Source organism: Diceros bicornis, chromosome 9 (genome assembly GCF_020826845.1).
Source record: "Diceros bicornis minor isolate mBicDic1 chromosome 9, mDicBic1.mat.cur, whole genome shotgun sequence".
NCBI lineage: Eukaryota > Metazoa > Chordata > Mammalia > Perissodactyla > Rhinocerotidae > Diceros > Diceros bicornis.
Window position 1 is genome coordinate 75,701,617 of NC_080748.1, and position 26,013 is coordinate 75,727,629.

General features: G+C 41.5%; 1 protein-coding gene and 1 long non-coding RNA gene across 6 annotated transcripts in view; one reads left to right on the forward strand and one right to left on the reverse strand.

Moving 5' to 3' along the window:
* CLYBL (citramalyl-CoA lyase) overlaps window positions 1–26,013 on the forward strand; it is a 228,172-nt gene that overhangs the window by 149,843 nt on the left and 52,316 nt on the right. The window lies entirely within an intron of this gene.
* LOC131410318 (uncharacterized) lies at window positions 10,925–21,436 on the reverse strand. Of its 2 annotated transcripts, none has more exons than XR_009221225.1 (3): window positions 21,272–21,436; window positions 16,696–16,814; window positions 10,925–11,738 (listed from the first exon to the last, which is right to left on the reverse strand). It is a non-coding gene; the product is annotated as an uncharacterized LOC131410318 (long non-coding RNA). The 2 variants fall into 2 exon arrangements; XR_009221226.1 differs by lacking the exon at window positions 21,272–21,436 and adding an exon at window positions 17,844–17,938.

The window sequence follows — 26,013 nt, forward strand, 5'->3', positions numbered from 1 at the left end:
GATAGAAGTAGGTTCTTTATCTTAGAAGACTTTTACGGTTTTCAAAGTAAAATTCCATCCTCCTATCCCTATGGAGAAAATCCTCAAAGAAATAGGTGCTTACAATTCTATGCCAGATGAAAAATTTTAGGAAAGCCATGTTCCAGGTCTGAAGGAGCAAGGGCCTCCTCACAAACACAGTAGACCCTCCTGTGCCACTCCAAAACCCCTCCATCCAGGCCCATTAGAACCCCCAAAGTGATCTGATTTCCATCAATCCCAACCAGCCAAGCAAGCTCACGTTTATGGGACTCCCTCCCAGCAACAGTCCCGAAAACAATGAAAACAGATGCAAGCCCCGCTGTGATACAGAAGCCCACTTTGGAAACCAGGGGGTCTAGTGTCCATTATCCAGGTAAGCAGACTCTCCCTGGGAGACCAGAAGTGCACGCTGACATGCCAAGTGAAGAGGGGCTGGACAAGGGCCGCTTGGGAAAGGAGGCCTCAGCCAGGCAGTACTAATAAAACCGGACAATGCCACGGAGCTGGTGTGGCTGAGCCAGGAGCGAGGAAGGACGAGGTGGGGGAGGAAGGGCCTCCCTTCCTCCAAAATCAATGTCCCTGTTAACTTGGGCAGAAGAAAAGCTGACAGCTCTGGAAACCTGCCCATCTGACAAGAAGGAAGAAGCTGAGAAGCAGTTGGAGCCCGAGAGAGCCCAGAGATGCAGGCGTGATCAGTTGCCCATGGGGGACCTGTAGTAGGCCCTCTCTGCTCTGCTTTTACCGAAGCCCAGAGGACAGGTGCTGCTTCCAGTCCCCATCACTACCTCCCAGCTGCCTTGTAACGCGCCTGCCCCTCCCGTGATCCCAGCTGGATCTGCTTTGCAAAATATCCGAGAAACAAACAAGGCAGCCAGCTTCTGAACCCAAGCTCCCTAAGGTCTGGCTAGTGTGGGGCCCTTCCATTTTGTTACCTGGCATATAACTGAGAGGCAACTGGAATAACTGAAATGTATAGAGAGACAAGTCTTGACAAGAAGATTCTAGTGAAAAACCACTCTTTTGTTGAGAAAGTGATACTATCCAACCAGTCCATGATATTTATTTAAGGCCACTTGTGGGAAGAGAATAGTGTGAATCCACAATCTTTTAACCACAATTCCAAAATGCAAAGAGCTCTGAAAACCAAAAGTTTTATCATAAGTTTTTGGCCAACCCACTTGGCAGCAAAAGCTGACCTAACCTGATGTGAGACAATCTGTAGACTTCATCCCTTGGTGTGATTAGTCCTACATTTTGATCTAACTTTTGGGGAGGGGTGATATAAAATAGACTGTCTAGCTACAATTTTACCTTTCTAAAGTCCAAAAAATTCTTCATTCTGAAACATCTTTGTGTCTAAGGTTTTCTAATAGGGGCTTGTAAACCTGTATTGTTATGGGTTTGAGGACTTGTGGTCCAGTAAACAAACAGGAAATCCAAGAGAAGACTAAATAGAGCCCTTTGCATTATAAATATTTTGTAGACATACAGATGTTTGGGGTTGATGGAATTACAGAAATTCCCTCTCATACAGTCTGAGTCCAGATTTCAATGGAGACAGCACGTGGTGACAAAAGCGTGGGTTTGGGAATCGTTATTAATGACCCATGTGGCTTTGGGCAAGACTTTTCTCCCTGGATCTCATCCATAAAATGAAAGAATTAGACAAAATCATCCCTAAGGACGCTTCCTGTTTTCAGATTTTGTAATTCTATGAACTACCTATAGGAAGGATAAGGGGCTGGGTAGCAAGAAGCTCAGCAAAGGTCTCCAGGTGGGAAAGGCTAGAACACAGTCGCATGTTCTGGTCTGTTAATAAGGATGGAAATCACACAAGCCGGTCAGCTGGGGTTTGGCAAATCATGCCACCATTTATGGGACTGTTCACAGATCTTTGGTGGCTGGGTGATCAATACACCCAGGACCCTGAATGATAACAGGCCTGGCAATGAAACAGGCCAAGAAGGATCTCTGTTGTGCTGCGGCTGTGACATTGCATTCTACTGAAATCAATTTGGCTCCGTTTCATGCGTACCTAGCAGATTTACCAGATTGTGAAAATGAATGTTTTATATGCACGTGGTTGATTTTTGCATGCATCTGTTCACTCATCTAAACCTTACTTACATGCTGCTAGGAGAATGAAAGGCTATAATTTCTTCTTTTTGAAGCAGGAGTGGTAGAGGCACCATGATTTCTGCTTTACAATTCTGCGCCAAAATTCTGTGCCCACTTTTCTTCTTATTGTCTCAAAAAAATGAAGTGATACGGCCTTATTTCTTCTAGATTTTCAAATGATCCTGACCTTTATGGGAGTCCGGTGCCTGAGAACATGGTCTTCAGAATATAAATATCCAGTGGACTGCAAGCATGAGTATTTAACTATATCATTTTCATGTGGCATTAATAAGCCCTTGCTGGCTTGTCACGTTTCCATTTTAGATGACAGTGCTTCCTCTAGATGTCAGTGGTCAAGTGTAAGAACAGTAATACTAGTATTTATTTAGTACTTTGCATTTCTGGGGTGCTTTTATTGCCCTTAATTAGTAAACTGCAAATAATTTCTGCTCCGTAGCTTGGTACTACAGTCTTCAGTGTTCATGAGGACAATATGCTCTAGTGACTAAAAAATATGATGGATTTTGGAATCAGTCAAACTCAGATTTGGGCTCTGACTTACTGGGTGTCTAGACCCTTGGCAGGCTTCCATGTCTTTATCTGTAAAATGGGGATAATGACAGGCTTATCACACTGAGTGGGCATGAGGATTAAATCAGAATGTGCATGTAAGCTGCATAGCCCAGAGCCTGGCATATAGTAAGTGCTCTATGTACCTTACTTGTAAACTACATGACGGCCACTTTGCTGTCCCCAAGTCCTCCAGCCTCTGGGAGTCACATCATAGTGCAATAAACTATTTAAAATAGAAAAATCCATAGACCATTGTCATGGATCAAAGTCTCACCTGTTTTCTGGACTCCCTCTCCCCTTCCTTCTCAAACTGCTAGAACCTCTCCATTCTTCTTGCTTTATTTTGTGGAGAAATTTGGTTTTCTGTGTCTCACTCCTAGTCCATCCCAGCCTTACCCTGATGGCTATCTTTCCACTAGCAAATGGCCCAACCAGTTTTTCTTTTTTTTTAACTGAACAGAAATAGTTCTTTCTACCCTTAGCCTTTCTATACTAACCATATTGAAGGTGATTATTAAAATAATATTTTTTAAAAAGGCAGTTTTATCCCTGAAGTATTCTGACACCAGCTTTTAAGTTGCCATTCCCTCCCTCCTCATCATATAGACATTATGGGTTACTGCAAGCCCTGGCTCAAGGGCTGGCAAACCCACTGGAAAAGTAAGGAATGTACCCAGGTCATAGAGTCGGAAACAGACTGAGCTCAGAGCGTAGGACTCGAGCCTCCTAGACGTTTCTTTATCTCAGAGGCAAAGTTTCACCTTTCGAACGTGGAAATAAAAAGTTGGTAGAGGGTGAGCTGCGTGGGCCTCCTAAAGCACAGGTTTGTCTGGTGACCCCAGAGAATACCCCACCTGTATTCCCACTCTGCCTCTGGGGGAGGCACTTCAGACCTGCATGCTCACCAGGACACTTGGGATCACCCATGGAACAACTATGAGGAGCAGCAGTCCCAGAAATAAAGGTGAGAAGGCATGATCCCAGAAGGGAGCTGAAACCCTGTGAGTAGCAAGACGCAACTCGTGTGTGTGTGTGTGTGTATGGTGTGCATGTGTGTATGGTGTGTGCATGGATGGTATGTGTAGATGTGTGTGTGGATGGTGTGGATGAGGGAATGGGTAGATCTATGAAGAGTTCAGAGCAGACTTATAAGCAGAGCAGCCTGGTAATATTTACTGTAGATACAATTATCCAAACTTCAGTAGTTTCTAAATTGTAGTCAAACAACATAACATAATAATTATGTTCATAATGATTAGCTCAGTATTTATCAAGTGCCCAAATGTTTAAGGCATTGCACTGTTAGTCTGGGCAGGGGACAGAGAAATATAAAATAGCAATTTTGTTTTTCTCATTGTCCAATCTAAGCTCTGGCTATAACTTAGATAGCCAGCCCTGGTGGTCTAGTGGTTAAGATTCGGTGCTCTCATTGCCATGGCTCAGGTTCATTTCCTGGTCAGGGAATCACACCACCTGTCCATTGGTTGTCATACTGTGGCAGCTGCGTGTTGCTGTGATTCTGAAAGCTCTGCCACTGGTATTTCAAATAGCAGAAGGGTCACCCATAGTGCACAGGTTTCAGCAGAGCTTCCAGACTAACACATACTAGGAAGAAGGACCTGGCCACCCACTTCCGAAAAAATTGGCCATGAAAACCCTATGAATAGCAGTGGAGCATTGTCTGATACGGTGTCGGAAGGTGGGAGTATGGCACAGTAAGACCTGGCTGGGTTCAGCTCTGCTGTACACAGGGTGACTAGGAATTGGAATCCACTCAATGACACTAACAACAAATAACTTAGGTATCTGGCATAAACAACACTTACCGAGCCCCACCAACGACCAGTAAGATTTGTTGATTTGTTCTGATTTGAACTGATTTATTCACCAAATGAGAACATTTGACTTCAAAAATGCCAAATTTAAGACTGTTTTCCAGGATGCAACCCCAAAATAATATTTTATTGGGCTGTTTAAGAAGTTGTGGCTTGAAAATGGCTCCCAACGACTGCGTCCTTACTTTTGTTGGTCACAACCACAATGGAATGGACCTGAAGTGTTAGGCAAGAGCCTAGTAAAAACAGGGCCCAAAGAAGAGAAATATGCCAACTCTTTTCTAGTGCCTTCTGGCTGAGATTTCATGGGAAGTGGTAGGGGGTCTTAATGTATGCTACAGGTAGGATTTGATTTTCCTCCTACCTATGGGTAATGGGATAACGCCTAAGCAAAGATGTGAATGACACTGGAAATACAAGGGCCATGTAATTATGCCAGCATTTGCTCATTCTTTCTCAGCCAAGTCAGCTCTTAGCCAAATTCTCTTGTTCCTGAACTTTGGATTTATCCCTGGTAACTATTTCCTTCCTAGGGGTGATTTTCATTTAGAATGTAATGTGTTTCCTAAAAGGAATCAGATTGTATACTGGGAGTCCTTAGATGTAGAACAACCTTTTTCTGTTTCGATTTCAACACATAAGTCTTTATTTTTAATGTGTGTATATGTGCACGTGCATGTGTGTGTGAGAGAGAGAATGAGAGATGAAAATGTAAGTAAGCACTGAGCTAAGAGAGGGAGACCTGGAATCCAGTTCTTGCCCTTCCTCTGGTTAGATGTAAGAATTTGTGTGGCAGATATCAGCCACATGTGGCAACTTCCATATCTTCCTGGCACACAGATGATATTTCCCAGCATCCTTTGCAGTTATATACTGCCATGTGATTTTTGACCCACAGAATATGGGTGGAAACGACATATCCTACTTCCAGCCCACACCCATAAAAACTTTTCACTATCCTCCGTGTTCTTTCTCCTTGTGATAGTTAATAACCAGAGAAAACCTTGGAAGTTGTAGGTTAAAGATGATAAAGCCATTGGCAGCCTGGGTCCCTGAAGACTGCGTGGAGCGGGAGGCACAGCCCCTGCCACTCCACCCCACCACAGATCAGATTCGACATGAACAGGAAAGGAGCTACTGTTGTGTTAAGCCTCTATAGTTGTGGGTATCTCTGTTATAGCAGCTCACATCGCTGTGGCTAAATGTGAAGTTGTTTAACCTCTTCAGTTTCTGTAGCTCTAAGGTAGGATTTGCTTTTTGCAAAGCTCCACTTAATCCACTTGAGATTGAAATGTGATGTATGTAAAAATACTTTCCTTATTATGAGTTCTTTTCTAGCCCTTCCCCACGCATTTTTACTTAGTTGCAGTAATAGTTTCAATATAATTTTACATTTAGCTCTTTTTCACTTACCACACCACAAGCATTTTTCCGCATCACCACAGTCTTCATAATTATGAATGTCAATGACTGCTCAATATTCCATCAAGCTGATGTACCATAATTGTCTAAAACAAGTGTGAAGATGCTGCTGTTATGCCCTGCTTTGAGGAAATCCAACTTATCAAAATAGTTAAATCAGGTGAGTGACTACTCCTAAAGTCAAAGTAATTTTTGCTCATCGAAAGAATTCTCGGGCCGGCCCCGTGGCTTAACGGTTAAGTGCACACGCTCCGCTGCTGGCGGCCTGGGTTCGGATCCCGGGCGTGCACCGACGCACCGCTTCTCCGGCCATGCTGAGGCCGCGTCCCACATACAGCAACTAGAAGGATGTGCAGCTATGACATACAACTATCTACTGGGACTTTGAGGGGAAAAAATAAATAAAATTAAAAAAAAAAAAGAAAGAATTCTCTACAAGGGACTTTTAAATACTGAGTTCCCCTTGTGTTTCTTTGGTATAATTTAAATTACAGAAATGTAATACACCCTCAGCTACCTACTGTATAAAGCAAGGTACTTATATTTTATATATATAAAATGTGACATTTGCATTCAATGGCTGCTGGTTGCAGAGAATCCCAGCTTCCCTAAAGCAGACCTGATCCAGATGCTCTTTCCTGTATGTCCGACCTTCTCCGCTTGCAGTAGTCTAAGCAGGCACTGAAGATCATGCAGGGGCAGGGACTGGGTTGTTACATTCATGTGTGCTCACACTTGTATTGGCATCCATTGTTTTTGCACATGCCTGTATTTTTAAAATCTTAACTGCAAAAACAATATAACAACAATAATAGATTGATAGAAATGGAAAAAAATCACTCAGAAACTTATCACAGTAACAGTAGGTGTGCTGCTTCAATATTCTTTGTTCACCTTGCCCACATGCACACAGAATGTCTACCTAGTCGTATTCATCCGGGTACAGTTTTGTTTCTTCCTTCCGTCACGTAACCCTCTGCAGGGATCACTGTCACATTGCTTCATAGTCTCAATATTGGTACAAAACTCCCGCACTATCTAAACTCTCACCATTGGAGTACTCACTATAACAACTTGCAAAAACTTTTAACCCAGAATTCACCTTCTGGGTCAAAATTCCAACACAAATTTGCATGAGTGTGCTGGCAAAAACATTTAGGTATCGTATGGATTCAGATTAAAAGATCAGAGGGTGTTCAGCTGTTTTCCCGCCAAGATCATCCTTTAAACATGTGCATTATCACTAACGTCCATCTCGTGTTATTAAGTCCTCTAAGAAAGGATCCTTAGCTTATTGTTTCATTGTTTATGTACATTAACATACATTTTTAATATGGCATAGAAGGAAAACGTAAGTTGTATTTGCTACTGTACAGTATCATGTACTGTAAAAAACACACCCATGAGTGCTCATTGTTTGTTAAATAATTAGATAATTAGTGTTTTAAATCCTTCACATTATGTAGAAAATACTTGATGGGTTGTTATGTAGGCAACTAAACTTTTTAAAATGTTTTTTGAGGCAATTGATTGGGGTTTTTGAGTGGGCTGGGAATACAATACTATTGGTTCCATTTATAATGATGGAATATAGGCTCTCACTACCCAAAAGCTTGCTATCCAACCATTTTCAAGGAATGGATTAGATTTTGGATGTTGAAGGATGTCTATTTTATCTGCATCCCTAACTAGGCTCTGAGTATCTTAAAGATAGGAACTATAATGTATTCATCTTTGAATGCCCAGCATCTAACACAGTGCCTGGCACTTAATTGATTTAATTCACATTATTCTGTGAATAAATGAAGGAACAGATATCATAATTTATCCAAAATTGCTCCCGTTATTGGATAAGCATATATCTAATTTTTATTTTCTATGGAAAATTAGGCTTGTTGCTCTCTGTGAAGGGCAGAGCCAAGGGATTTTGGTGTGTGTTGCAAGGCAGCACCAGAGCACTGCACGTGTGGAGTCAAAAGCCCTCCTTCCTCTTCCCCTGCTCTCCCAGGTCTGGCCTAGCCTGGTGATGTTGACTTCAGACTCGGGAGGACCTAGTTCCCTTCATAGAAAGCACATTGCCTTGGTTTTCTTCTATGGATGGGTGATAAAGGAGTGAAAAATAAATCCCCAGTGAGCTTACATTCTTCTTGGAAAGAAAAAATGGCGCATCCATTTCTTGGCGAGCTATCTGGATTCCATTTGAGTGCTGCTGGCTGGAGATCAAGCAGGAACCCAGAGCATAACCAGGGAAGACCCCAATGATTCATGCCTCCTGATCCACACCCTTGTGTAGTTCCCTCCTGCATTGATTCTGGTTTGGGCTATGTGACTTGCCTTTGCTGGTGGAACACATTGGGGCTTGCCCTTCTGAAACTCTGCCACCTTGTGAAAAATCCCTGGCTCTCCTGCTGGAGACATGGCCCTAATGACAGCCTGCACTAAAAATCAGACAAGTGAGTGGGTCCATCTTAGATCATCCAGCCCCAGTCAAGCCACTAGATAACTGGATGCACATAAGCTTCCCCCAGTGGACCAGCAAGAGAACCACCTAGGTGAGCCAGTGCAAATTCTAACCCACAGAATCATGAGCAAATAAAATGGTTGTGGTTTTAAGCCACTAAGGTTTTTTTTGTTTGTTTTTGTTTGTTTTTGTGAAGAGGACCAGCCCTGAGCTAACATCCAATGCCAATCCTCCTCTTTTTTTTTTTTTTTTTTTTTTGCTGAGGAAGACTGGCCCTGGGCTAACATCCGTGCCCATCTTCCTCTACTTTATATCGGAGGCCGCCACAGCATGGCTTAATAAGCGGTGCGTCGGTGCACGCCCAGGATCCGAACCAGCGAACCACAGGCCGCCACAGCAGAGTGTGTGCACTTAACCACTTGCACCACTGGGCCAGCCCCTTAAGCCACTAAGTTTTGAGGTAGTTTATTACACAAATACAGTATCTATACCATCAAGTCCAAATGAATGGGTAAGAATGTAAACAAGAGAGCAGAAAAGCAGGACTCGTGGCTGAGAGGCTTAAAACTGGGACAGGATCAGGGTCATGAAAGAAGTCAAGGAAATAGTTCACAACTAACTCATGAAAGCTGAAGATCCCTCTAGTCCGTGTTGGTGCATTGGCAGGGGCAGGCAGGGTGACTTAAAAGAGCCGTGCTTAACAAAATCAAGTGCAACACACCCACAAATCAGGCCAAAAGGCCTTAGTAAGTGGTGATCATGGATTTGTGCTGATCCCTCCACATGCTCTAGCCCAGTTTCCATTCAGACAAATGGCACACGTCTGCAGTAAGATGAGGAGTAAGGTATGGTTCATGTGCTCAGAGAGAGAGATCATAGCTCTTACCTTATTAATATGGTGCCCTGCCCACAGCTGTGCCCCAAAGTGCTGAGGACTCAGGGAAACATAGTTGATTTAGGGGTTTCCTTTCTGTTACAATAAAGCTCATAAAGAAAACCAGACTTCCCTGCCCCTCTCCAAGTCTTGCTCCCTAGAAGAAGCTACTTTCAACTTTTCTAACTTTCTTGCTGTTTCTAAATAGCATGTTTATACTGTTATTTCTTGATTTTCCATTTTATGTATTACCTTTTGACTTCTTTTTATGTAAGATGAGAATTGAGTTCTCTTACCCTTCTCCCTTATCCTAATCCTCCCAATATAAATATAACATATTTTAGGATCGTATCACTATTCAGTGTTTACTTAATGTGACAATGTAAGTATTTTCACAACTGAGCCATATGGTTCACTGTGATTATATTTGCTTTCTTGTATTTCCTGAAATTAATAATTGTCTTGGTTTTCTTTATTTATTTTAAAAAGATTTTATTAACTGGAGTCCATAGTTTACATTAGGATGTACTCTTTGTGTTGTATAGTTTATGAGTTTTAACAGCTGCATGATGTCATGTGTCCACTAGTACAGTATCATACAGAATAGTTTTATTACCGTCAAAATCTCCTCTGCTCTCTCTTTTCACCCTGCTACCAGTGAACCCCCGGGGACCACTGATCTTTTACTGTCTCTGAAGTTTTGCCTTTTCCAAAATGTCATGTAGTTGAAATCATACAGTATGTAGGCTTTTCAGACTGACTTCTTTCACTTAGCAATATGAATTTAAGGTTCCTTCATGTCTTTTTGTGGCTTGATAGCTCTTCTTTTTATTGCTGAATAAGATTCCATTGTATAAGTGTACCACAGTTTGTTTATCCTTTCACCTATTGAATTTACTTTACTTTCTGTGTATCTCTCACTAATTCAATCCCAAACTCTCCAAAAGAGCTGTCATCCACTGCTCCAATCTGTGCTGGTTGCCCACTAAATTGTTATCTCGTAGTTTCCCTTCCTGTCATCCTGGGAAGTCCTTTGGCCTGATTTCTGAGTTGGATCTTTTGTTTAGTGGATATCATGTCTTTTTCTTTCTTGGTTTATTCCCTCATTTTAATAGAGTACATCCTCTCGTAACTTCTTCAGAAAGGATATATGGGAGATAATTTTTTAAAAGATTTGGCATGTCTGCAAGTCTTTAGTCTATCCTCACAGATCAAACTTTTCTAGATTTAATCCCAAGAGGAAAACTAGTTGGCTTGCTGGTGGCTTAGTATAAGCATGTTATTAAGAGATTCCTGAAGGGTTATATTCTATTATTTCTTATATCTTTCATCTAATTTTCCTTCTCCACTAGTTTGAAAGCCTTCTGATTAATAGTCCCCCCACCTAATCTTTTGTAAAATAGTTTGAATTGGCCACACTTCATTAATTGAGCATTAGAAATGTTAATCTCTATGCAGAGATTATATTATAATATAAGAATGGTTATGTTCACTTAGTAATATTTCTTTCTCCACTTTTGGATTGAAACAAGTACAGAATAATTAGAGACTATTTCTGGCAAATAAAATCATTAGTAGTTGGAAAGGTATGTTTCAGTGAAGATTGTTTATAAACACACCTCTCGCTGCCAAGATCTTAAAGTCTAATTAATTAGCATCACCCCAGATTCCCCTTTCCTCTTCTATCACTTGTTTTCATCTTCCTTGATTTATACACACACACACTCGCACAAGCACACGCACCTTAATCTCTTGCTTTCTCTTCTCCTCTTTATTTCAGACTGCACAAGTTTGTGCACAGAATTGGCTTCCCTTCTAGCTGTTTTGTCCCTGCACTCCATCAAAAAATATTTTCTGCATCTCTAATTTCATCAAGATATGCCTGACTAAGAATGTCAAAACCACTGAGCAGAAGTGTTTAATCCAAAGTTGGCTCTGCTGGTGATGATCAGCTGAGGAAATGACCTTGAATGTTTTCTTAATTATTTGTTAGGGCATAAGTTTTCACTTTATGGAATAGATTCACACCCTGCCTCTCATTCCCTGCTCCTCATTGTGCACAGACCTCCCAGTGATTTCCAGTAGAGCTCTCTGCACCCAGGAAAGAAAATGGAGAGGAAAGGTACCTGGCCGTATGTGGGAACACTACCTTCAACAAAGGTTTTCCATGAGCAGATAATTGCTTATGATTTATTGGACAGTCAGCTTCTGGCCACATTTATGTAACTCCATAAACGAAGATTTGAAGGTTGAGCTGGGCACCAGCAACAGAGTGGTCTGGGCAGCCCAAGGTGCAGCCAGGAGCACAAGGCCGCAGTTCCAGTCGCTGCTCAGCAGTCTGCGGGCTGTGTGATATCAGAAAAGTCTGTCAGCCTCCAAGCCTTTGTGCCGCCATCTGTAAAATGGGGATAATACCATCGACCTCCCAAGGTTGCTGCAAGGATAGAAATAAAATAAGTATATGTGAAAGCCTTTTATTAATGATAAAGTACCATGTAAATGTTAGTTGTTATTATCTGACCTTAGAGATAAGAATCAAAATGATACTTTTTTATTCCAAGGGTTTTTTTCCTTTTCATTTAGTCCTCTTTAAATGAAGGATGTGGGCCGGCCCCGTGGCTTAGTGGTTAAGTGCACACGCTCCGCTACTGGCGGCCCGGGTTCGGATCCCGGGCGCACACCGACGCACCGCTTCTCCGGCCATGCTGAGGCCGCGTCCCACATACAGCAACTAGTGGGATGTGCAGCTATGACACGCAGCTATCTACTGGGGCTTTGGGGGACAAAAAAAGGAGGAGGATTGGCAATAGATGCTAGCTCAGAGCCGGTCTTCCTCAGCAAAAATGAGGAGGATTGGCACGGATGTTAGCTCAGGGCTGATCTTCCTCACAAAAAAATAAAAAATAAAAAATAAATGAAGGATGTTTTGTTGTTTAAAGTATTTTATGAATATAAAAGTTATGAAAGGAAAGATTTAAAGTATAATTAGCAGGGAAGGAAGCTTGTGTTTCTCTGGGATGAGAACACCCATGACTTGTTGGCCCATACAGTACGTTCATAATCTCCTTTCATGAGGTTTGCCCACGTGCTGAGAGCACATCACGTTCAAAGGACATACTTAGTGAATATTTGAGAAGGATGGTGATGGAAAGCATGTGCCAGGAACTAGTCAGGTGGGTGGCACAGACAACCATTCATATATTGGCTGTAGTTGGAGTAACTGCTTCGGAGACACAGGTAAAACCTAAATGGAAACCATAAAATAGGTGGATCTTCCTCCCCTCCATTTCAGCTTATTTGTCAGTTCCCTTTCTGCATACTACCTATACAAGGCTCAGGATCTGCCTTTTTCAAGGGATATCTGGTGAGGAAGACAATAGAGCTGCACATCACTAGGATATCATCCCTCATTTAATGGAGTGTTGCTTACAAGACCCTTCCAAAAGGGAGACGGCTGAATCTTCCTGGACTGAAGACATTTCTTATGTTTTGGAAGAAAGCTACTGTGATGATCTGTTTTATGTATCAACTTTGCTAAACTATAATACTGAGTTATTTAATCAAACACTAATCTAGATGTTGCTGGGAAGATATTTTGTAAATGTGGTTAACATCTACAATAAGTTGACTTTACGTAAAGTAGGTTACCCTGGATAAAGTAGGTGGGCTTCATCCAGTCGGTTGCAGGCCTTAAGAGCAAAAACTGAGGTTTCCTGGTGAAGAAATTCTGCCTCAGGACTACAACGTCAACTCCTGCCTATTTGCAGCCCACTAGCTTGCCTTGTGGATTTTGAACTTGTCATCTTGTGAGCCAGTTCCTTAAAATCAATCAATCTATCTATCCCCTTTTGGTTCTGTTTCTCTGGAGATCCCTGACTGATACAGCTTCTCTCTATCCAGAGTTTACCTTCTTCTTTTTGACTATTATAACCCAACTCTTAGTGGTCCAGGGTACAAAATATTTTCTTTTAACTAGGAAAATCAACTACATCACTGGAACAACAAACCATGTAAATTCATCCTAAATTATAATCCAACTCTGATCTTTTTAAAATCAACTTAAGTTTGATATAACCAAAGTACATTTTTTTTAATCCTTATCAATTTTATCTCATCATAAGTCAGAAGTTCAAAACCTCTGCATTCTAATCCCATATCTGCCTTGGTTCTTATAACTATACAGTCTCTAATTATTCCCCAGATGGTCTCCCCACTTGAATACATGCCCATCAGTAAGGAATCTCAATATGCCAGCAAGGTGGCAGTTGTCTCGTGGTGCTGAGACAGGGGAACTCAAGTTGTAAACTTTATGTTTCAATGAAGTAGTCTTTCCTTTGACACCAAACTTGAAAGGTGGTGATCTCATAATTTAAGGTTTCAAGATCACTCAGGAGTGAAAAATTCTTCCCTGTTTAAGTAGTTATTTTTATTTGCAGGACAGTTCTGGAATCCTTCACATACATTCTAGTCACTTGAACTCTGTGAATCACAAATGTTATGAACCTCACCTCTGGCCATCGCAGGCATACTAGTCAGGGTTTGGGTTCCGTGAGTCGTTTATCACAGACCTCAGTTTTAAGCAGTTCCCAGTGGGGTTATGTGTGAGCCTTTTCAATTGTCCCTGACTGTGTTCCTTTTATACATATCGATCGTCCTCTCTAATTCCCAAGACCTGACGCCTTGCCCTTCTGTCTGGCTTGGGTGAAGCTGCATGGAGACACCATGCTGGCCTCTGAGGGGTGGGGAAAGAACCTGGCGCCACTGAGCAGATGTCTCTTAATGGTAATCCTCCAGTGAGTCAACGGCCTCCGAAGAGACCATGAGTGTGGACTTGCTGATGAGGAATGTAGTCATAGTCACACAAAAAAGTCCCCAGTCTCTGCCTCAGGACCCCATGCATGGCCCATCATCCCCGCTGCAGAAAGAAACTGGACAGGACCTCCCCTTAGGAGCCTGTCAGCCCTCGTCACTAATCAGCCCAGGGGCTACTCAGAATGATTGGAGGCACTCATGTCCACCCCCCACCGACTGCACTGCCCGCTCTCAGGCCTGCCACCTGGGGAGCCCCACACCAGGCCAGGGCAGTCAAGCTTGGCTTCTGCATGGTCGTGCAAAGCTTGCCATCAGCCATGGTCCTGAAATATTTATATTTATACAGGCAGGGCTCAGACTCTTTTTCTACCAACAGAAGCCGTCACAGGTGAGGACTGGGTATGGTTTGGGAGGGTTTGTTCTTCCCACACTAGCAAACTTATCAGTGATGGCTCACCTGGCCAGGAGAGCAGGGATCTCACTTACCAAAAGAGCCAAAAAGTTGGTCATTGTCACAATCTATACATTGGAAGAAATACACAGCAGAAAATCACATAGATTTCCCCTCTCTTTCATCCAGAGATTTGATTTCATTCGTGTACAGGGAAAAGTCAAAATGCCCCTCCTGATGGATGTCCCTCTCAGGACTCAGTGCCAGCACATTTCAGGGAAGGTGAGCACAGTATATGTATTTATTTTCAAAGATAGCATGACACAACACCATAGAGGCTTTTGTGGCTACTTATTCACTGTTGAAGAACTGTTTGAAAACTAGATGATTTGCAAGAGAATCTATAGGAGGGAGGCAGGAGGCATTTTCAGCAAAGATGGATGGGTGTAGTCAAGCCTCCATTAGCTATTGTTCCCAAATATTTCAGCAAACATACCTTAGACATGGGTTTTCTGAGAGAAGGCAGTGATAAAAGCCTGAGAGTTAGGTGAATTTTCCTATGGCAATGACAGCTGTCCCCACAGAAGCCCCTCAATTTTTCTTAAAACTGAAGGTTTCACTGGCTTGTGCCTCTCATCAAATTGGTTTTGTATGCATGGGAATTATTTTTAAGTACTCTAAAATGGTATCATTTCCTAGTTGCAAATTATTTGGGTGTATTTTGAAGCTAATTAAAAGGGAAATGTCCTATTTTGTAAAGAGCAGCATTTCTACATTTTAAAAATCAGATGTTCTCAGTGGGGAGCAGGGTTTTATCTTTGTCAGTGTTGGCTATTGCTAAGTGCATCCCAGACTGAAAATCTAAATGAAATAACTACAAAGAAAGGCATGGGGGAAGTTTATGTTGGAAAAGCAGGAGGGAGACACATACACATATACAATACATAGACAATTTATCTGTGAATTTAGAAAGCCTTTTCATGTCGTTTTTTTTTTTTTCTGTCTTGCTAGTTACTTGTTATTTCACTGTGAGCATTGCAAACATGGAGGGCTGCAGAGATGCCAGGCTCCATCATAGTGTCCAAAAACTGGCTTTGTACATATGCTAAATTAGAGATTGGCTGGCAGAAGCAGTTCACAGATCCTGGGTTGGCAGGGATTCCTCATGAAAGAAGACGGGACCACAAGCCCATGGGACTCTCTAGCCAGCAGTAATGCAGCACGCTCCATCCAACAAGCCAAAACCCATTTTAAAGGAAATTCTGAATCTTCTTCAGGCATCAGGTCCAGCCCAGGTAACATACTCCACAGAAGTCTAGTCTCTTTTCCTGTTTCATGAGGAAAGGATTGTGTTGAATCTCGCCCTGGCCAGAGTATTGAGATTTTACGCCAAAGGATCCAGGTCGTTTCAGTTGCCTCCTGCAGTGAACAGGCCACCCCAGTGTCCTAGGAGGAAGGCAGGAATCTTACAGACAAAAACTGTTCTGTTTTTTGTCTTCCTTGGAAATAAGCAAACTGCCGTGATGGTTCTATGTAAGAAGAATTAACACAACAGTGAAGAAACGTAGACAGACGGGCGGATAAGTCTATGCCAAAAGGATCCGCCATCTGTGTCTTTTTTGCTCGCTGCGTCAATCAGAAAATGCCTCTCTCATTTACGAGTAGCTAGTTGATGGCTTTACTATTCCCAAGAGATATACTTTATTTTATGGACAATGATGAATTTTAATAAAAAACAGCTTTTTTGTTGTCGTAGTTGTTGACCTTGAGTTCCTGCTTAATCTTAGAGTTGAGCACTAGAGAGGAAGTGAGGAGACTTATTTTCTAGGCCAAGAGATGCTTTTGATTCAATTGATGACATCTGATAAGTTAAGGAACACGTCTAAGTGGGGACATTAACTCCAGTTACTTTACCTTTCCTTTAAGGGTATAGTAAAGAATCAAGAGCTGAACTAGGTGACCTTATTCCCAATCAACACCCTAATGAGAAAGCTGGATCAGAGCCTTGCAGCCTTTTGGGTACCGTCAGTCATTCACTCACCTGAGTGTGCAAACTCTGAGAGTAGAGACCTTGTCTGCCTATAGCACACACTCAGTAAATATCATTGAATATATTCACTGGGTTGTGTCTTAATCAGTTCGAGCTGCTTTAACAAATACCACAGACTGGGAGGCTTAAACAACATACCTTTATTTCTCATGGTTCTGGAGGCTGAGAAATCCAAGATCAAGGTGCAGGATGATTTGGTTCCTGGTGAGAGTCCGATTACTGGTTCATAGACAGCTCCCTTCTTGCTGTGCCCTTACCTGGTGGAGAGAAAGATCATCTCTCTTGTGTCTCTTTTTATAAGGGCACTAATCCCATTTAAGGGCTCCACCCTCATGACCTAATTACCTCTCAAAGGCTTCACCTCCAAATACCATCACATTGGGGGTTAGGGCTTCTACATATGAATTTTGGGGAGATGCAAACATTCAGTCCATAGAATGTTGATTATCTCACTGGGTAGCACCAGAGAGGCCAATATCTCAAGAGTAATTCATGTAGGCGCAAGCTTTGCATCACATTTTGTATCATGTGTGACAGAGCGAAAAGTGCTTAATTAGGCATCAGGAGACTTGAGTTCTGGTCCTGGCTCTGCCCCCCATCGTGTTGAGTGACCTTCAATAATTTGTTGATCCCTCTGGGACTTTTACCCCCGTTTCTAAAGTGACTAGATAATTGCTGAGCTTTCCTCAGCCGTACTCTTGTATGATTCTGTGATTCCAAACTTTAGCCAACCATCTAAAAATGCATTCTCTGGATGATGAAAGATATCTACTAGGCCTAAATGGAAAAGCCAGCATTCTTGGTGGAAAGAATTACGGCAAGCATACAGCCTAAGACAATGGTTCAGAACTACCATCTTCCCTCCTCCCCTAAACAGGTGCTCTTCCAGTGGAGCTGAGCAGCAAAAAAGGGAAAGAACAGGTACTGATGCACAGAACGAATGGAGAGGCTGAGTATGGCTCCAGGTAGCACTACAGTTTACAATAGAGTATTTAGAGCTAGCCAAGAACAAGAAGATGGACTTGGGAGCATTCGAGCAGGTATTGGGTACCCCTCAGGCCAGGAATGTTGCAGAGGGGAGTCATGTGTAAGGTTTAGGGTTGCCCCAAGTGACTTCTAAGTTCTGTCCAACTCCACTTCCCTGTGACTCTATGACAGTCCCAAGCCCTGTCTCCTGGGATACAATGATACTCCTAGAGATCTTGCAAAAACCTCAAATAGTCCAGGCACTGTTCACCTGAATGGAGGTGGGGAGGAGAGGGAAGGATGGAAAAGGGAGAACTCACCTTTATTAACATAATATTTTCTAGTAGCTCTTTTGAGGAACCATTCATTCCACTGTTCATATTCATTTTTTTTGGTAGGTTTATTTTTATTCAAAAAGTTATTGTCTCAAGACATAAATACAAATCAGAAAACAGGACAATAGGTTAAAGTAATATATAAAACATTTTTAGCTGGTTGAAAACAAAGCTGTAAGAACTGTTTTCTCAAAGAAGTACTCCTTTCAAGAGTGAGGGAAAAAATCCACCTAGGTTTAAAATCATATATACAGTCCTCTCAGCAGTTCTAGTAAACGCAGTGGTGTGAAAAACAACATAGGCAATACTTTTGCACATTACAATATTTGTGGATGGAAAATCTGTTAGACAAGTCAGGTTTCATTTGTTATTAACCATGATTTAATAAAATAATTGTGTTTTATCATGGGCTTTTAACTAACCTATGGTTTTTAGCTACCATAGCCCAATGCTTGTTGACTTCTGACTCTAAGAACTGTAAGCCTTTTGGTATTCACCCATCTGAAGATACTCTTGTGTTGCAAAGCATATCAAGGCATGGAATGATTAAAATAATACACCTCAATTCCTGTAGTGGATTGAATGATGCCTTCTCAAAAGATTGTCCACCTCCTTATCCCCAGAACCTGTAAATGCAACCTTATTTAGAAAAAGGGTCTTCATAGATGTAGTTAGGATGTCAAGATGAAATCATCCTGGATCATCTGGGTGGGCCCTAAGTCCAGTGACAAGTGTCGTTATAAAAGACACGCAGAGGAAAAGTCCACATGGGGACAGAGGCAGAGATTAGAGTGATGCAGCCACAAGGAATACTGACAGCCTGCAGAAGCTGGGAGAGGCAAAGAAGGATTCTCAGGGAGGGAACACAGCCCTGTTGACACCTTGATCTCAAATTTCTGGTCTTCAGAGCTGTGAGAGAATAAATCTCTGTTGTTTTAAGCAGCCAAGTTGGTGGTAACTGTTTATAGCAGCCTTAGGAGACTAATCCACTTCAGACAAGTTTATTTCAAAGGTTGGACGTCATTAATTGAGAACTCCAATATCTCTTTTCCTGTTAACATCATGGTTGGTCTTACTAATAATAAAAATCAAATAATGTGGACTTAAAACATATTAATAACATTATTAAATCGATATATTAGATCGCTTTTGAAATAAACATTTTTTGCTTACATAGTAGCTGTCTATAAATACCACCTTTTGAATGAACCACCATTTTCTTAAGTTTTTTTTTTTTTGTAGAAGGAAACACCCCACTATCAGAAAAAAGAGCTTCGTTTTGATATTCCTCCATCCCCAGCTTTGTTTCGGTAACTTCGTTTCTCTACCAGATCCACACCCTTCATTAACCTCTCTGTTTTAGGGTATTTCAGCTTCATAGAGTAATAGTATTAATAAAATTCTGCTGTTTTATTATACATTTATCAAACAGTCGACTCTCTGGTCTTTTGGCCAGAATTTGTTGGTCTGTGCTCAGAGCTCTGTCTCAATACATTTTAATAGCTGTTTTCCAACATAGTCTTTATTTTAAATTTAGAGAATATGATGTTAATCAATTTACCAGCTCACAATTGAGGGTGAACAGCTTACAGTGCTCGTGACCAATTTGGATTTATTTATTTCCAAACAAGTGATTTTTAAATAACAGCACATGGTATGCTCATTTGTTTTTCACAATCCAATTTCAGTATCTGAGCAACTTCGCTTTGATGGTTGACTTCCATTAAGAAAACTAGGAAAGCATTTACCTTGTACTGGTCTTGGATCTTCCTGACATTTCCCCATTTCTGTGGTGCCAACTACTGGCTTGTACCCCTAGTTTTTCTTTCCATACCTTAAGATGATCTCTACTTTAGACTCCACTGTTACCTTACTTCTACTTCTTTTTCTATTATTCAATTCAATTCAACAAACATTAATTAAATACCTACAACATGCTAGCCAGGTGGAAGAAATCAACATATAGATGGGTCATTTCAGTAGATGGTAGTAAGGACTGACCTAGATTGGGTGTGAGCCAGCAGGTTCAGATTGATATCAAAACTGAGAAATACCCTGGAAAGGAAGTCTATTGTCAGACAGACTTCCCTAGTCCTACAGTTATCTTCCAAGAGAGCTCAAGAACTCATCCCCTAAGCGGACAGGGCAAACTGGCCATTTACTACTGGTCACAATCAGAATTAGGAGCGTGGTTTTCATAATAGTTTTTGGTTTCTGGTAGTTATAGAGTGGGAGCAAAAATGCCTATAATGGCTCCATTTGACTACAAATGGATGCTAACTGAATGTGGGATATGTCATATCAAATATGTTAAAGCAAAAAATAAAATAAAATAAATAAAGGAAGAAAGGGAGGGCAGGAGGGAAATAAAAAAAAAAAATGAAAGAGGGAGCCAGCCCAGTGGCCTAGTGGTTAAGTTTCGCATGCTCCGCTTTAGCGGCCCGGGTTCAGTTCCCGAGCCCAGACCTACACCACTCATCAAGCCATGCTGTGGTGGCAACCCACATACAAAATATAGGAAGATTGGCAACAGTTGGTAGCTCAGGGCAAATCTTCCTCAAGCAAAAAGAGGGAGACTGGCGACAGATGTCAGCTCAGGGTGAATCTTCCTCAGCCAAAAAAAGAAAAAAAAAAAGACCACATTGTATAATTATATATCAATGGAAAGGTTTAACAGATCTTGAAATATTGTCATATATTATTTCATTAAATAGGTTATATTTCTTTACTCCACCAGTTCTTATCCTTTAAATGGACGGAAGGAAGAAGTAAGCCCTGAATGTTACATTATATTAGAATCTTTGAGCTACTGCCATAGCTACATAATGGTCAGTCCAACTCCAGGATTCAGTATTAGAAAGCCAGTATGGCTCTTTGACTAAAATGTGTGCTTAACTTAGATTTTATCAGAAATAAAGGAGATGTTTTAATTCTTCCGTTGCTGACTCTTTTGTCTTATTGTTCAACTGGTTCAGAACTTTGATGGTCAAGAGGTATTATTTATTGAGGCCCTAAACAAACACATCTAAAACCAAACTAATCATATACACACACACCCCAAAATTCCACCTGTTGTTCCTCCTGGGTCTCCTTCCTCCATTGTTGGAACATACCTCCCAACTCCCAGCACACACACAGAGGAATGGGAAGGAATTATCCAGAACCAGTGAAAGGATCGCCAGTCAATGCCCAGGTCTCAGAGGCTGGAAAGCAGGACTTTGGAGCAGAACCTCTCTTTATCTTCCCAGATAGTCTTCTTGCCCCTGCTGCATACTCTGCCCTCACTATCACCCCCATCCTCCATGTGCAGTTGATTATTCTTTCCTTTTCTTTAGTGTACAAACTCAGCTGCTACAACAAAAAGACCCAATGCTACAGGGGCTCAAAACAAATGAAGTTTATTTCTCTCTCACCTAACAGCACAGAGGCAGGTGGGTGGTCCAGGTGAGTAGGCAGCGCTCTTCCTCGAGGTCATCCAAAGACCCAACTTGCTTCTACCTTGTTGCTCTGACAACCCCTTGTTGCAATGACACCCTTATCTGTGTGGCTGAAACGGGCTCCATACCACATTTGAATTCCAGCCTGTGAGATGGGAGAAGAGAGAGCAGTGGGCAAGTGGCTTCCTTTTAAGAGATTAAATGTTGCACACAGTACTTCTGTTCCATTCACATCCTAGCTGGAATGGAGGTGGGACATGCAGGCTTTAAGAGGCAGATCATGTGCCCTGCTAAGACTCAAAGACAGGAGAATGGATGCAGTCTCTGCCACACCCCTGTGCAACCACCATGTGATGCCTGCCCTGTTATACCCTGCATTGCAATTTTTCATTTCTGGTTATTGCAAAAAGGGTGCATTCTTAAATATTATTTTTAGTTGTGGTAAAAAAAAAACACATAGCATAAAATTTAGCATCTTAACCATTTCTAAGTGTACATTTCAGTAGTATTAAGTATATTCACATTGTTGTACAACCAATCTCCAGAACCAGTTTTCATCTTGCAAAACTGAAACTCCATACCCGTTAAGCAACTCCCATTTCCCCCTCCCCCCAGCCCCTGGAAGCCACCATTCTACTTTCTGTTTCTGAATCTGACTACTCTAGGTACTTCAAATAAGTGGAATCAAACAGTATTTCACTTAGCATAAAGTCCTCAAGGTTCATCCATAAGAAAGGTGCATTTTTGTATCCCCAGGACCTAGTACAGTGCCTATAACATATTTGAGTAGTTGAACAAATGAGCAAATAGGAATGCATTTTTCCACCGGCAAACCAAACCCCAGACCCAGGCAAGAGTAAAAGAGAATCAAAGGGGAACAAGAATTGAGGGTGCTTGTGAGGGTATCAGTTGGAATAGTTAACCATGAAGTCCAGGTTAGGTAGTAGATGGACAAGAAAATCTGAGAGGGGGCGATGGGACTTGGAAGACATGCAAAGGCCAAATGTAGGACAAGGACCAGGGAGCAGCTCAGGAGCTGTCGTCGGAGAGGGTGGCTTCGGGGTTTGAGAATTTAAGGATGAGGCAATCTGTAGAAACGTAGGAACAAAGTGTGACAAGTCAGCAAGGTGGATGTTGGAGAACACCCAGAATCATGAGACAAATTTCCCTTGGAGGGATATGGAGAAGCTTCCGTTGATGAACATGGTGGAGATTTGAAAGGGTGACATAATGGATGGCATGGACTCAGTGGGGGCAGTGTTGGACAAGAGTGGTAGGGGACAGTGATGAAGAATCAGCGGTGGGATGAAGGGGATGCCTCCCTCTACTCCTGGCTCTGCAAACAGGGAGTGTGGCCTTTCCTCCCCTTGAGGTAGACAGAGACAGAGTCAGCAGGGCAAAGACAAAAAGCATCAGTTACAGCAGAGTGGACATTGTTCCAGGGAATGGCTGCTGATATAAGGAACATTCTGGAAGCTATAGTGCAATAAGCTAGGAAGTTAGGTAAGGAAAAAAATAGGCCTGAGCCAAATGGAGGTGCATGAAGGATGGATTTAACCAGTGTTAAGTGACTACTGATTAAGAGGACAAAGGACGCAGGCAGATGGGACTGAAGAGTGGTGGTCCTAGGTGATGTATTGAATGGCCCAGCTCCAGTGCTGTAAATGATGATGTCATGGCGTAACAGTGTGATGGATTGCAGGTATCTGTTAAAACACATTTATGTGCTTTTCTATATTTAATTTTTTCCTATAAAGAGCATATATTCATTTTATAATCAGAAAAAACTGCTATTAAAAATAAAGTCCTACGAGATGGTGGTGATGGGGGTATTATTTCATTTCTGGGGTCCTTAATTTGCCCGGCATAAAATGAGGGGGTTGGCCTCAATGGTCTCCCACTTTAATGCTTATGAGTCTCTCCCTGCTCAACTTTTATATAATTCCTCCATTCAGTGCACAGGTGGAAAAAGAATAAGGAATATGATACCAATCAACAACTAATAGCAAAAAATATCATGATTCCAGGTTGCTTCAGCAAGAATATTTTCCTATAGTGTCGCAAATAGAAATGTCCCATAGTAAAGTGGAGCTAACTTGCGATGATTTACGTGATAATTAAAACACTATTTGAAGATTTCTGGCAAATGCTAAGGGGCTGCTGGGTTCCTCTTCCCAAGCAGGCTTTTCTTCACCAGTGCCTTGAGGACTGCTTGTCCAGCAGGCAAGGCATTTACACGAGTGCCTTCAGGGGACAGTGCTCAACCCTGACTGTCTGTCAGAATCACCAGGGGAGCCTTGAAAAATACCTGTGTCTAGGCCCCATCCAAACCAATCAACTCAAGGAAGGCAAATATCAAGAAGAGCAAAGAAGTACATTGCTAAATACTAAAAAAGGTTCATCATATAGCTTCTTAACTGTAAATGAAAAATAGATCTTAAAAATTACAAATATTTTTTACCTGATATTTCTGATTTGCCCTCCTCCATATCAACTCGTTTTAAGTTCTCAAAATCCCAGTGTTTTTATAGCCATTAATGCTTCTTTAATACAGTTTAAAAATGGAAGGCATTATCTGTTCTTTGATTATGCAAAAATAGTTAGATGTATAAAGGTATGTATAAATAGTATGTATAAAGGTAAATAATAAATTTCAGCTTTTAAAAAACTTATCATTCCATCTAAAATGACAAAGATTGAAAGCTTTTCTATTTAAAACTAAAGAATACTCAAAACAACAGATATTTGCATTTTTCTACCATAAAATACATACTAAGTTGAAATATTAGGCCAGCAGTATGTTATTATTTCTACCCAAAAGGAAGTAATAAAGGTGCATATTTCTACTGTTGGAAGGAGGGGTACTCTGGAGACAATTGGCCAGGGTAGGGTTATACAGAGAATGTTGAATGTTAAAGCCAGAAAGACACTCAGAGTTCATCTTGCAGGTTTAGAAACTGAGGACCCAAACACCTCAGTTTTTATCTCAGGACTGCCACCGTTTGTGGCTTATTTTCCATGGCAGATAAAAATGGGTTGCCAAAAGAATAATTCTGAATACACATACTGTTGTTTAGCTTTGGAAGAAGGCTAAGACGGACTTTTATGAAATATGGTAATCTTCCCATGTTACCGTAGTCATTAAACATTTAACATTTTTAAAGCCCTTTTGGAAAACTGAAGTATTGGTACTAAGAATGGCTGGATTTAAGAAGACTACAATGAAAGCCATGTTGTTAAGCACGTTGAGTAGAGGAAGTGTTAGTTCAACATCGTAATCGACCAAAACTATTTACCAACTTTCTTACTAGTCAACTGTGTAGCCAGCTGGCTAGCCAGATGTAATGCCTTCGCAGGCTGGGCATAACATCCAGATAAAGACAATGGGAGATGCTGTTTTGAGTTTAGAAAGAGCATTGCCAAATCTGGGTATGTCCAGAGGAGGGGAACTCAGAAGTGAGAGGATGTTGAAAATATGTATCATAGGCCTTCAGAAAGACAATTGTTAGAACTAGGATTGTTGGAAGACAGAAGACTTAGGAAGCATAATAACCATCCTCAGATATTTGAAGGGCTGCCCAGTGGCCATGTTTACACAGAAGCAGGATAATCTTCTGCCAAGAGGGTAGAAGGCGGTCTTGCCCTGGACAGAGCTTCTTGGGGGTAACTTCAAAGACCCCTCCCAACTCTAAGACTCTGGTTCTCTGTGATTCTTACTCCAGGACCTAAATTACTGATCATGTTGACAAATTATAAGAAAGAATCCACATTCCTAAGGGTGGAGCACTTGCTTCTTGCTGCAAGAACCTGAGAGACATGGAACAAACAATGCTTCTGAGTATGTGTGTGAGAAAAAGAGAGAGAGAGACCAGATTTTCCATCAGACTCTCTAGTTAATCATAACAGCATTTAGTTCCCAGGTAGGGCAGCTACTCTGTGCCCCATCCTATGCTAGGAACTCCAAGAGATTCAAATCACAGTCCAACTCAATGAGTTTATCTCATCTATCTGGTTATGGAAACAAGACTAAGACTAACATGCCTAAGATGATCAGAGAAACCAGGAGACGCTCTGGAACTCTTTTTCCCTGCAGTCCTCCCTTTCTGTTCTCCTCCCTATCCCTTGCTCTCTTTTCTTTAAAATAATAATAATAATAATAATTAACTCAATGTATATAATTCACTACCTTAATCACAACCACCTCCATTCAAAAAGGTTACATATGCATACAACCTGAAAGAAGATAGAAAACCTCTTGTTCCTTACTGCCTTCATAGTCAAACAGCACCAAAGTAGTGTTTGTTGCCAAAACGTATTAAATATGGCTTGAGAAATCAGCTTACATGCAGTCCAAATTTAAATCTTTAAAATCATCTTCACTCCTAGACCATAACACCAGCAGATGGACAAAGGAAGAAATGGAACATGCTCACATTTTGTAGCAGCAGTATAGACCCTTTCAGATTGCAGTAAGTCATTTGCCATCTGCAACCTGTGGCCTTCCATTCCTGCCGAGGCACTGATTCAAGATTCCAGGGTTGGGGTTTCTAAGTTGGAACAAAAACATTCAGCAGGTTGCTATTTGTGGATTTTTCCAAAGCAATGGTGAGCACACTAGACCTACCTGCCCTCCTGAGGAATCCAGCAACCTGAAGGCCACGGCACTGTAGGAAAGTAGACTCTTGAGATGTTTAAGATCTGATTTCATACAAAATGAA